Source organism: Miscanthus floridulus, chromosome 2 (genome assembly GCF_019320115.1).
Source record: "Miscanthus floridulus cultivar M001 chromosome 2, ASM1932011v1, whole genome shotgun sequence".
Lineage (NCBI taxonomy): Eukaryota > Viridiplantae > Streptophyta > Magnoliopsida > Poales > Poaceae > Miscanthus > Miscanthus floridulus.
The window spans coordinates 1,878,994-1,888,716 of NC_089581.1; positions in this window are offsets into that span (position 1 = coordinate 1,878,994).

Consider the following 9,723-nt stretch of genomic DNA (forward strand, 5'->3'; position numbering starts at 1 on the left):
ATGGTTGAAACGGTCCTGAGTGTTGCGGTCCTGTGCATAATGGTCCCGGGTGTAGCGATCCTGAGCAGGGCGGGAGTATTTGGCGGTGTAGCCTCCACTACCCCTACTCGATCTAGGGTTGTCATCCCTGTTGTGGCGAGAGCGTTCCCTGGATGATGCATCTCTGTGGAACCTCTTGCGATCACATCCATGGAGAGACTCCTCAGGCTTACGCTTCCTCTCCCTGTACTCCTCTCCTGGTTCAGCATGGTCCTTCTCGATCTGAATGTAGCGATCCACCAGCGCACGCAGCGTGCTATCTCTCAATACCACCAAACTTCAGCTTGATGTGTGGGTTAAGTCCCTTGCGGTAATAGTATAGCTTCTCCTTCTCAGAGTTCACAACATAGGAAGGTGCATAGCGCAGAAGGTTAGTGAAACGAGTAGTGTACTTAGTCACCCTATCCTTTCCCATCTTGATGTTGCGAAACTCCTCGGCTTTGGCCTCCATGATACCCTTGGGAATGTGATACTCGGTGAATGCTTCGGCGAACTCATCCCACGAGATGTTAGCAGGGTCCTCATGGGAATCACTGAAACTGTCCCACCAGGTGCGTGCTGCACCTATGAGCTGGTGTGCGGCTGCTTCGACACACTCATCGTCTGTGAAAGTAGTGAGGTCAAGCTTCTTCTCAATCTCCTTGAGCCAGTCATCGGCTACAAGCGGGTTAGGGTTGGTGCCATCATAGGTAGGTGGCCTTAGCTTCAGAAATCCCTCTAGCTTCCTTTAGAAGTCATTCTGTTGACCTCCTTGGCGACGGTTTGCTCCTTCAACAAGAGCTACAAGAAGCTAGGTCTGTTGTGCCATCACTTCTGCCAGGTTCGGTGGTGGTGGTGGCGGGATGTTCTCCTCAGGCAGTGGGGTATTCTTCAGGTTGAAGGGTATCCCTCCACGTCCACGGCCACGGCCATGGCCACAATTGTTGCCACCACACCCCCCATTTGGTTCGACTGGTTCGGGGGTGGGCGCACGTCCATGGTTCATTCGGCGATTAGATCGGCGATTCGGCATCTACAACACGGATCATAGAGAATTTAGTGTTTGTGCCATAAGTGCTTATAATTCAATATGATTACATGATTTTGATGATTTAAAGAAAACATTTATACTATCCAACACTCATTACAAAGGAGCAATGAGATCCATAAGATGCAATAAGATCCAAAACATTCATTACATGGGTTTTATTACATAGCATCATCTCTAGTAGCTACACTTGAAGACGTGCGAGAATCATACTACGCATAATGTCTCATAATACATCTCATAAGGGGTACATCATGGGGTACAATTTACGGAAGCTACTGACATGACTCATGACCACGCAGGGCCATCTACTCTAACTCGTACACCGCAGCTGGGATACGACTGTTCTCGATCTCAATCTCCTCATCAGACTTGTGAAGTCGGGATACGTACTTCAAGGCCTCGGCGAGCTCCTCAGTAGGCTTGGCTCTAGGTAGGGTAGGGCAGGCGTCTAGGTTGAGGCGAGTTGGGGCTAACTCAAACTCCTCTATCCTAGGCTTTGTCTTGCTGCGAATCTCCTTGGGCAGCTGATCCCACATCCCCTTCATCTCCCAGAGGCGCTTCCTGTCAGTCTTCTGCCAAGCCTGCCATGTCCTCTCACACTTGTCCTGTAGGTACTCGGTCTGCCTGAGTGCCTCGATCAGGTGACCCTGGTTGCGAACGGCCTTCTTCCTGAACTCCTCTAGCTCTTGAGTCACGGTCTTGTTTCGAGATTGGATCTTCAGCATATCAATCCCCTTGGATCTCTCTCTGTCTCCTCTGCTGTTGAACTCGGCCTTCTTGTCGTCCAACTCTCTCTACAACTCCAATACCTTGCTGTCGAGGTAGCAGTTCCTGTTGCCTAGGTCAGCGGCTTTGTCCTGTAAGTCTGCAACCTCAGTTCTATGGACTTCTTCACGATGGTTGAGCTCGTCCTGTAGCTTGGCAACTGTCTCCAGTAGACTAGCTCGCCCCTATGCTCTCTGTGAGTCTCGCTCCTGGTACTCCCACAGAAGGGCCTAGTCCTGATGTCTCCTCTGCTCCAGCTGGGTCACATACCTGTCCTGCTCCAGTAGGTGGATAGCTGAGACGCGAGGGCATCTGTCCTCCTCGGCAAGGATAACTCTGTCGGCTGCGAAACTCTGCTCACTAGAGGTAAGGCTGAGGTTGAGGGCCTGGGGAAGTAGACAGAACTCTATCGCCTTCAGGTGCCCATAGTGGTCCCTCATCACTCTGCAAAGTGCCTTGTGTGAGATAGCCTGCAGTCCCTCCTCGACTGTGTCCTCTATAGTCAACTAGGTGAAAGCTGGGACAGAAGGTAAGGTAATGCTAGCTGGGAACTCGACTGAGGTGACAATCGGTCCTTCGATTCCTCCTTCCTGAGCTGGTTTCCTGGTGCAGGTGACCTTGACAAGCTCATCGGGGACACCTAACGTGATGAGAACTCGGCAGAGGGTCTGTGCAAAACCCCCGAGCTCACGTAGGTCGAAGGTAAGCTTGGCGTGGTCCAGAGGTAGCGGTCCTAGAGGCGGCCAGTCGACGTTCGTTGTCATCTGCATGTTTTAAGGAATCAGGTGTTAGCAGGTCAATATTTAGATAAGCCTTGCATAAAAGTAAATGCAAGGTCGGTATATAACCGAAAGAAGGGTTGTTCACGTCCTATTCTATCGTCCATTCCTAAAGGTTTCGTCCTATGGTCAAGTATGGCTCTGATACCAACTGAAACGACCCCAATTTCCACGAAGGGAAATCCACAGTGTCGAAGTGTAATAAGACCGTTGTAGATCATATTACCCAAATTCCAGTCGCATATCACATCCATACAACGATAATATCAGAGTACAAATAGTGCGGAATTATATAAATTATTACATCGCCGCGTTGGTGGAATCAAAAGTAGCATTCATTCAGAACAGCTTGAAGATAAGATCGCCAAACTTGAGCGTAGGAACGAACCCCACAACCATCAAACTCCTCGGAGCTATACTCCTTAGCAGAACCTGTGTGCCAAAATTTATCAGTACGATTTGTACTGGCCACTCCCAACCCTATGAGCATTGCTTTTATGGACATTGGATGCATGTTGGATATAATCAAAAGGAACCTATAAGGCTGGGATTTCCTATGCATTAGCATATCCAGTATATAATAGTAGTTGGTCAAGTTTTAACACCATTCCCACACACATTCCATCATATTCCCATTCCAGAGCCAGGTTTCGATCCTGGGATCGATATACCACCATCTCCACACCATCACCATACCATAACCATACCATCGCTCAGTCGACAGGCCAACTCCCTCTTGGCACTGTCTCAAGGCCCGTAGCCCCTGGCTATGACCGACACTCTCTCACAGGGGGAGAAGAGAAGGACTCATCTCACTATCTAGTTTAAGCGAAACCCAGGAAAGGTCCATAGCCGATAAGTTGGCACATGTATCGATCGATCAACCATACACTTTGCAGAGGTTTTACATAACCACAAGATCCACCTTCCTCGTTGACCATCGTCAACTGGGCTGATTCCGGCCGCTTGCTAGCCTAGGATAATGCCACTCTACCATTCAGCCCTGGTACACCCTAAGTCCAGTTTGGAGTGGCTGAAACTGTGAGTTATGAGCCGGGTCCACAAGGTCTCCATGAAGTCTCGGAAGGGTGTGGGGAAATCCTCCATGCCCCGTACCTCCCTCACACTTTCCGCTATCAACCTAGCAGTAGTGGCAATATCCCACCAAGTAGTCCGGCCATCCCGCACCATATAGGGCGAGTGGTACGTAAGGCTTCCCGGTGAATCTAAGTACTAGTAAGTCCTTAGGGGTGACCAAGCCAGAATGTCTTCATCAGGGTTTCCATTTACTGTACCACCACAGCACCTCCATCCCAGGCTCCTCCCATCACAGGTTCACACCTAGGACCACCTTATATACCATTTACCCACCACAGGTATCCATTTCTAGGGGTGCCCAGGTAGCACCCCATGGCAAGACTTGCCCCAGGCTCGTCGTATACTCCAACTTGGTCGACACAACCCTCACCCTCCACACACCCAAGTCACACACGCAGCACTCTCCCCATAGTCCAGATAACACCACGCATTAATGTAGTATAAGCGTAGTAGAAGTACAAGTAATGAAATATAGCAGTGAGCGTGTGTCTATCCTAATAGCAGGGCATGCAGGGGTAAGGTTGCGTCAAGATAAAGGTCTTCAAGTAAGCATTCTATCATGCAAGTCCTAACATAGTATGACTGTAGCAGTAAAGTAAAGCAATAGCAGTTCTATATTAGCCATGCGTAATAGGTACTACGAGATTGGGTGGGATGTGGCACCTTTAGTGTAGTCGTCTCCGTTCTCCTCACGGAACTCACGATCCTCGTCCGTCTGGTTCTCCTCTGAGTCTGCAACGATCATATTTTAGTCGCGTTAGTGACGTCTATAGAATAGTACAAAGAAGCAATGAAAATTCAAAAGAGCCAAATGCACTCAAACATGGGTTCATTGCATAGAGCTTGATTTTAGATGAATTTTGGTCCTAGTTTCGTATTTTTCTGGGGTCATATGAATTAGTTATGAATTTCTGAAGTTTAAATCATTTCTGAAAATGGAAAAAGGCTGAATTAATCCTGGGCTGACATGTGTCACGCTGTGACTGGTCCACGTGGCATGCTGACATCAGCATGACGTCATCGTCTCGGTTCTGAGTTGATAGGTGGGGTCCAGCTGACGCCAGCATGACGTCAGCATGACGTTAGCAACGTCATCAGTTCTGATAGGTGGGTCCAGGGACTCTTGGGTCACTGACATGTGGGTCCGGTCAAAGTCAACGTCAACCAACGGCGAATCAACGATCAACGGTCTACGGTCAATGGTTAGGGTCACTAATGTGTGGGGCCAGGGCTGCTGATGTCAGTAGCTGATGTCATCGTGACGTCACCCTAGCTGTGTTGGCTTCTGACGGGTGGGTCCCGTGTGACGTCAGCATGATGTCAGCATCTGACATGTGGGTCCAGAGTGTCCATGCCACTGACATGTGAGGCCAGGTCAACGGTCAACGTTGACCGGTCAGCGGTCAACATGGGCTGGGTCTCAAACGGGCTTTTGGTGAGCTCGGGTTGGGCCGGTCTGGGCCGGGCCGGGCCGGACATGTGGCATGCTATGGTGCTGCCACGGCGTTGCCATGGGCCTCTACTAGGCTGTGGTCTATGGCTCGTGGTCCACGGTGGACGCATGCGCCGGTCTACGGTGGACCGCCTCTCCTTTCGATGAACCACGTCCACACTTCTCCTCTCACTCTGTGGTCCACGTGCGCCGGGTGCGTGTGTGTGTGGCCGACGAGGGGAATTCCCCTACCTCCTCTCCCGCCATGATTCCGTCGGCGGCGAGCGCTCGGTGAGCCTCCGTGGCGGCGCTGGTGTCCAATTGGGGAGGGGAAAAGCTTCCCCAGGCCACGGCGATCATGATGCTAGGGTCTAAGTGATGGCTGGGGCCTTCCAGAGCGTCAGCCATGGTGGTCGGCAGCTTGGCGTGGCGATGCTCGTCGGTGTGGCATGGTCAGGCTGTGGTGGTGGTCAAGAGCATGTTTGGCGGGGCGCGTGAGTTTCCCATGGCTCCAGCGAACAGGGTGGGCGAGTCAAGGAGGTGCCAGGCGCTCCCAGCGGTTCTGGCCACGGTGGTCTGGTGCTCTGGCCGGTGGTGGCAGTGCTCTGGCCGGTGGTCTGGTGCTCTGGCCAAGGGGCTATGGCTGACTGTCGTCGACTTGGTCCACGCGGCTATCTTCCGGTCATCATGGTGATGCTCTATGGCTACGTTCTAGTCTAACGAGGTGGTCGGGTGCGCCGGTGGTGGCCACGCCACGACGACGGCGTTGTGAGCGCGGTGAGCGAGTGCTCTGCTTCGGTGTCCATGGGGCTTGGAGGGGTCTACAACGTCCAAGGGCTCGGAGGTGGTCATGGTGTGCGTGTGAGTGTGCTGTGCTTGTGTGCCTAGAGACCGGAGATGGCCTTGGCCTACGTGCTCACGGTATGGAGCGCCATGGCCAGAGTAGCAAGGTCCCGCGGTGAGCAGGGGAAGAACCGAGGGCTCACCGTCGGTGTTGTGAAAGAGGGGATGGCGACGCAGTGGCGAGTTGCGGCCATGTAGCTCCGGAGGCAGCGTAGTGCCATGCAGCGTCGTGGCGTCGGCTCCTGCTCCGGTGGCTTGAGAGGTGTTCCGATGGCACCTCTTTCTTCCTCCTCCCTCTCCCTTCCTTCTTCCTCGCTTTTCTCTGGCTCGGGTGTGCACGGGATGGCCCCAAAGTGGCGGCGGGGCGTTGAAAGCTCAGGGCGCTAGGGCAACCGGGACTGGGGCTCTTATAGCCGAGCGGGGGAAACGGCGAGCCCGGTGATCAGCGGTTGGGAAATCAAGGGCGATCGGAGGCGCGTGCTGCATCCAACGGCCATGAGTGGTTGCATGGGCGTGGCGCCAAGGGGACAAGGCCATGCCCCGGGCGTGACCCCCTGGCCTACCCCTGCCAGTGCTGTCGGGGCTCGGTCAGAGAAGGGAATCAGCGTGAGCGGTCGGGGGAGGAAGACGATCCTGTAGACGGCGTGTGGCTGACGCGTGGGGCCCAGCGGCAGTGACAGCAAGCGAAGGCGGGGAGGCACGTTGGCGCGAGTGGCGTGCGGGCTTGCTGGGCCAGTTGCTTGGTTGCACGAGTTGGGCTGGCTGCGCACGAAGCAGGGCTGACTGTGGGCTGAGCAGGCCGAGCCGGCCTGCGAGGCCTTCTTCTTCCCCATTTCTTTTTCTGTTTTATTTCCTTCTTCTTTATTTGAATTCAATTTTGATCTTGAAATTTGGATTCCAAATTGGTGCACCATATTCATTGGAGTTTTTGATATGAGGCCCACAACATACTTATATAAATATTAGGAATTTATTTAGCTATTTTGTATAACAAAAATAGGTGTAGTTTTGTTATACAAAAATAGAATTTGTTTTCTCTTTAAACCTTTATTCCCTGGTTTGAGTATTAATTACTTTATGGTGTATTTCTTTAAAGAAGTTGTTAAGCATAACATAAGGCAATTGGAAATCCAAATCACAAGTTGAGTTATCAATATATGCCATGTTTCATTTGTTAGTATTTAAATATGCATGATTAACAATGGCATGCCATGCTTATGTGTTGACCTGGGTTGGGGTTAGATCTAATGCATCTCTTAGGTTGGGTTTCTATACATGCCACTCATCATCACATGGGAGTTTTAAAAAAAAATTTGTAGTTGGTATTTTTAGTGTATGGATTTTTCGGGTTGTTACAGCAACTACTGTGAATTTCACTACACATCTAGCCGAAGTTTAACATTTGTTCCCACAACTATTTGAGAATAATTGTTCTGTCTTACTCAGCATGAGGCCTATAATACTTCACAAAGTTGCAAGACATTCTTAACCCTATTCTAGTTATCTATATCTGGACTGAACTTCTGCCAAAACATCCCAGATACGTGAGCTATGTCAGGGTAAGTTCTTACTTGTACACTCATTAAGCTTCCAACAGCTGAAGCATATGGAACCATGTTCATTTGATTGATCTCATATTGGTTCCTAGAACACTGAAGGTTCCCAAATCTATTATCCTTGACTATAGGAGCAGGCGTAGGTTCACTTGCATGCATACTTTATTTCTTTAAAATCTTTTCTAAGTATGCCTTTGCGATAGTCCTAATACCCCTTTTCTTCTATCTCGGTGAATTTTAATTCCTAGAACCAATGACGCTTCACCAAGATCATTCATATTGAAACTTGAGGACAAGAACTTCTTTTTTTCCAATGGCAGATTAACATCACTACTAGTGAGTAGGATGTCATCTATACACAGGATGTGAAAAATGAATTTTCCAATCTTGAACTTTGCATAAACGTTATTGTCCTTCTCATTCTTTTTAAACCCAAACTTTCTTATTGTTTCATCAACTTCAAATATTACTGTCTAGAGGCTTGTTTTAATCCATAAATGGATTTCTATAGGCAACATCCCATATGTTCTTTTGCTTCCACAACAAAACCTTTGGGTTGTGCCATGTAAACATTTTCATACAAATCCCCATTGAAGAATGTCGTCTTTACATCCATCTGATGTAACTCTAAATCGTAATATACCACTAATGACATTATGATTCTAAAAGAATCCTTGCATGAGACTGGAGAGAAAACTCTCATTGTAATCTATTCATTCTCTTTGCGTAAAGCCTTTTGCTATAAGTCATGCTTTATATCTTTCAGTATTCCCTTTGGAGTCACATTTTGTCTTGTAGACCCATTTATAGCCTACGCTTTTGGCTTCATTAGGAATTTCTTCTAAGTCCCAAACATCGTTGGTATTCATCGAATTTATTTTAGCTTCTTGCCATTTAGATGAGTGAGCGCTTCTCATGGCTTCTTCAAATAAGGTGGGATCACCCTTTATTCGAATTTCTTCACTAACATTGACTTCATAGTCATCAGAAAAAGCTAGTTTTCTAACTCTTTAAGACCTTCTAGGGCCTCAGCTACTAGCACTTTCATATGTGGCTGTTGTTGCTCTTCATTATCAAGGGACAATTGATTCTATAGGCTCCTGTATTACAAGATCATTGTTTATATTATTCATCTTCTTCGAAGAGCTAACAACAAGTGTTGTGTAAGTCATACAACATCAACAAGTATTGAGAAATATGTTGTTTTTGAATCACTGGAGTGGGCACGCAGTCCTGCTTCTCTTCAATCTTAGGTCTCTACATATCATGCTCCCTAGATTTCCCATCTTCTGTAAAGATAGTGTATCTTCAAATTTCTTATTTGGGTTTAATCTGTTAAAACCTCATATGGCGCTTTAAGCACTGCCTTAATATCTCTAAGGCTCTTCTAGTATGAATTTTGGTTGACTACGCTATATTCCTATCTGAACTGTAAAAGGTCTAGGAATTTAGCTATTTTTCTGCTTAGGGTATCGTTATTATAACCGTTGTACTCCTCCGATGGTCACATTTATCTTAATCGATCTTTATCTCACTCTTAATAAAGAGTATTTTCTTAATTGATCTTTATCTTATCTTTCTTAATTATATCTTTCTTAATTGATCTTATAATTCTCCCCCTCAAAATGTGGCATAAACTTTACTGCCATAATTTCGAGAACTATTCAGAACTCCTGTGAATGAGGAGACACTTATGACTTACTTCATTCACATGATTATGCCATGCAAACAAAGTTATTTCTTAATTCGTATAGGAGTACACTTTCATCATTCTACTTCAAGAACTCAACAAGGTCTTTTATTAGCAGTACTTCTACAAGTCACGCTCGCATGTTTTTCTAATCTTTTAGTTAGTATTGACCATGACGGTGCATTTCTATTTTGCCATGGTCAATACTAGGATAGCATAAGAGTTACCCCAAACTTCTCTCACTATGTGGGATACACAAAAACACATGAGTCATCACAAAACTTCTTCCGCCATATAGGATTGACTAGCATAGGTACTATGCCAAAGTTCTCCCCATGTGGGATAATTCCCTAAATGAGACATAAATGCCGGAATTAGCTCTGAGGACACAAGAAGTGTTTGAACATTCAAGACATTAAATTCAGAAATAAATCTGAACACTCTGTAACACACATGTTTAATCTTGCAACTCTTATCATAATGATGGAAAA